The sequence below is a fragment of the Chrysemys picta genome, chromosome 13 (assembly GCF_011386835.1).
Source record: "Chrysemys picta bellii isolate R12L10 chromosome 13, ASM1138683v2, whole genome shotgun sequence".
Lineage (NCBI taxonomy): Eukaryota > Metazoa > Chordata > Testudines > Emydidae > Chrysemys > Chrysemys picta.
This window is the reverse complement of record NC_088803.1, coordinates 17,285,824-17,290,167: the sequence shown is the minus strand read 5'-3', so window position 1 is coordinate 17,290,167 and position 4,344 is coordinate 17,285,824.

Here is a 4,344-nt window from a genome sequence, read left to right as displayed (position 1 = left end):
AAAGTCAAATGCAGTTCAGTGGACTGATGAGTGTCAAAAGGCCTTTAGCCAGCTTAAGGCAACACTCATGTCTGACCCTGTGCTAAGGGCCCCAGACTTTGACAAACCGTTCCAAGTAACCACAGATGCGTCCGAGCGAGGCGTGGGAGCAGTTTTAATGCAGGAAGGACCGGATCAAGAATTCCATCCTGTCGTATTTCTCAGTAAGAAACTGTCTGAGAGGGAAAGCCATTGGTCAATCAGCGAAAAGGAATGCTATGCCATTGTGTACGCGCTGGAAAAGCTACGCCCATATGTTTGGGGACGGCGTTTCCAACTACAAACAGACCATGCTGCGCTACAGTGGCTTCATACCGCCAAGGGAAATAACAAAAAACTTCTTCGGTGGAGTTTAGCTCTCCAAGATTTTGATTTTGAAATACAACACATTTCGGGAGCTTCTAACAAAGGGGCTGATGCACTCTCCCGGGAAAGTTTCCCAGAGTTAACTGATTAACAATTGTTCGTGGAATGAAACATATTGTTAGTTTTTATATAATCAGTAGTATGTCTAAAGGTACATGTGTCTTATTAACTCTGTTTTCTCCTAGAACTCCAGGAAGAAATCACAGCCAGTGTGGAACCGAACATCCAACACTATCTGTGATTTGGGGGGCGTGTCATAACTATAAAGGGAAGGGTAATAGCTGTCCTGTGTACAGTACTATAAAAATCCCTCCTGGCCAGAGACTCCAAAATCCTTTTCCCTGTAAAGGGTTAGAAGCTCAGGTAACCTGGCTGTCATCTGACCTAAAGGACCAATAAGGGGACAAGATACTTTCAAATCTTGGGGGGGGGGGAAGGCTTTTGTTTGTGTTCTTTGTTTGGGAGTGTGTTCGTTCTCGTGACTGAGAGGGACCAGACATCAATCCAGGTTCTCCACATCTTTCTAAACAAGTCTCTCCTATTTCAAACTTGTAAGTAAATACCCAGGCAAAGCGTGTTAGTTTTCCTTTGTTTTTCTCAACTTGTAAATGTACCTTTTACCAGAGTGTTTATCTTTGTTTGCTGTACTTTGAACCTGAGACTAGAGGGGAGTCCTCTGAGCTCTTTAAGTTTGATTACCCTGTAAGGTTATTTCCATACTGATTTTACAGAGATGATTTTTACCTTTTTCTTTCATTAAAAACCTTCTTTTTAAGAACCTGATTGATTTTTCCTTGTTCAAGATCCAAGGGGTTTGGATCTTGATTCACCAGGAGTTGGTGGGAGGAAGGAGGGGAATGGTTAATTTCTCCTTGTTTTAGATCCAAGGGGTTTGGATCTTGATTCACCAGGAGTTGGTGGGAGGAAGGAGGGGGAATGGTTAATTTCTCCTTGTTTTAAGATCCAAAGGGTTTGGATCTTGATTCACCAGGAGTTGGTGGGAGGAAGGAGGGGGGATGGTTAATTTCTCCCTGTTGTAGATCCCAAGGGGGTTGGAACTGATTCACCAGGAGTTGGTGGGAGGAAGGAGGGGAATGGTTAATTTCCCCTTGTTTTAAGATCCAAGGGGTTTGGATCTGTTTTCACCAGGGATTTGGTGAAGGTTTTTCAAGGTTTCCCAGGAATGGAATCCATTGAAATGGTGGCAGCAGAACCAGAGCTAAGCTGGTAGTTAAGCTTAGAAGTTTTCATGCAGGCCCCTACATTTGTACCCTAAAGTTCAAAGTGGGGATCCAGCCTTGACAAAAGGTCAGAGTCTGGCCGGGCTCGGAGACCAAAGATCAGAGGTAGTTCCAGGTTAGGATCGTGAGACAGGAATCAGGGTCGAAGTCAGGCCAGAGTCAGAAGCCAAAGATCAGGAGACCAAGCAAAGTCCAGCATAGTAGCAAGCCAAGGCCTGTATGGCTGCCCAGACAACTTCCTGGGGTAACCCCTGGGGTTAAGTAGGGGCATTTGGCCAATGAGAGGGCCACTGGGTACTGTCACTCTGGTTCTGGTGGGTGGTACTTCCTACGGCACCTATTCTTCACAATGCTCCCTGACTAGTCCTCTGCATGGCTTTCCAGTGGCACAGTGGTAATATTGGCCATCCCAGGATTTGAAGACCCAGGCTCCAGCCCCCCAAATCCTTACCAGCCAAAGAAGTATCCGGTTGCTTTGACTGACAGGTGCCCAGGGGATCTAGGGAGAGGCCAGCACACCAAGTCAGCTGCCCTGACAGGGCAGGCAGGCAGATGAGGGAGTCAAGAGACCAGGACCCATCTTACATCTGAGCTGGGCCTGCCAGGACAGAATAAGGCATGAGACAGAGAGTGCAGCAGCCCATAGAGCTACCATAGCATTTTATTTTACTTAGCAGTAATGCCTGTAACCTACAGGGCTATATCCTGTAAAAGATCAGCCTAGATTAGGTTAGCATAAGTGAAGCATAGGCCTAGAACCATCAGCATAGATCAAATGGCTCAACAGTTACCCTAGATTTTGGGAACTGGGAATCGTTTGCTTAAGAGGGGAGTTGGTACATAACAAGACTGGGCAACCACAGCAAAACTGAACTGATACTGGGCTGGATATTTTAGGATAAAATTGTTGGCAGATGTTTAATCACAAACTTGCCTTTGCAATAGTTGATGTATATTGGAATGAGCTAAAAGGCATTAATGTGTCAAGCTATAGGATGAAGGCACCCCAATATTGTTAGGGTGAGGAAGTTACATATGGACATGGAGGCTGGGCATTGGAATGAAGATTTGTTACAGTCTCCCAGATCCTATAAGAAGCCAGTCCCCCAGGTAGGAGGAACCAGTGAGCTTTCATCAATAGACATCATCATGTATCGCCGACCTTTGGGCATTAAGGTATGGACTATTGGACTCATTTGACATGCTGGGAATAGGATTGTTCCTTTTTCTCTTACCACCAGCTCTCCAAGGAAAGGTGTGAGAATACACGTATCTGAGCATATGCAGGGAATAATACTAAGAATATCCCTAAGGTTCCTCGCCCACAGACAACCTGCCAACCTTAAGCATATTCTCACCAGCAACCACGCACCACACCATAACAACTCCTCTAACTCAGGAAACAACCCATGCAACAAACCTCGATGCCAACTCTGCCCACATATCTACACCAGCAACACCATCACAGGACCTAACCAGATCAGCTACAACATCACCGGCTCATTCACCTGCATGTCCACCAATGTTATATATGCCATCATATGCCAGCAATGCCCCTCTGCTATGTACATGGGCCAAACTGGACAGTCACTACGCAAGAGGATAAATGGACACAAGTCAGATATCAGGAATGGCAATATACAAAAACCTGTAGGAGAACACTTCAACCTCCCTGGCCACACAATAGCAGATGTAAAGGTAGCCATCTTACAGCAAAAAAACTTCAGGACCAGACTCCAAAGAGAAACTGCTGAGCTCCAGTTCATTTGCAAATTTGACACCATCAGATCAGGATTAAACAAAGACTGTGAATGGCTATCCAACTACAGAAACAGTTTCTCCTCCCTTGGTGTTCACACCTCAACTGCTAGCAGAGCACCTCACCCTCCCTGATTCAACTAACCTCATTATCGCCACACTCATTTATACCTGCCTCTGGAGATTTCCATTACTTGCATCTGAAGAAGTGAGGTTCTTACCCACGAAAGCTTATGCTCCCAATACTTCTGTTAGGGTATGTCTACACTACGAAATTAGTTCGAATTTATAGAAGCCGGTTTTATAGAAATCAGTTGTATACAGCCGATTGTGTGTGTCCCCACATAAAATGCTACAAGTGCTCTAGTCGGCGGACCGCGTCCACAGTACGAGGCTAGCGTCGACTTCCGGAGCATTGCACTATGGGTAGCTATCCCACAGCTATCCCACAGTTCCCGCAGTCTCCGCCGCCCCTTGGAATTCTGGGTTGAGATCCCAATGCCCGGATGATGCAAAACAGTGTCGCGGGAGGTTCTGGGTACATGTCGTCAGGCCCCTCCCCCCCGTCACAGCAACGGCAGACAATAGATTCGCACCTTTTTACCTGGGGTACCTGTGCAGACAACATACCACGGCAAGCATGGAGCCCGCTCAGCTCACCGTCACAATATGTCCTCTGGGTGCCGGCAGACGTGGGACTGCATTGCTACACAGCAGCAGCTGCTAACTGCCTTTTGGCGGTAGACGGTGTAGCATGAGTAATAGCTGTGGGGCTGGCAGCCGTAGGGCTGCATTGCACCAGCCCCTTGCCCTTTGGTAGGAGATGGTATATTATGACTGGTATCCGTTGTCGTCGTACTGCAGTGGCTGTCAATCATGGCCACCTGGGCAGACATGCTACTGTCTCGATGATGATGGCTACCAGTCGTAGTATAGTATT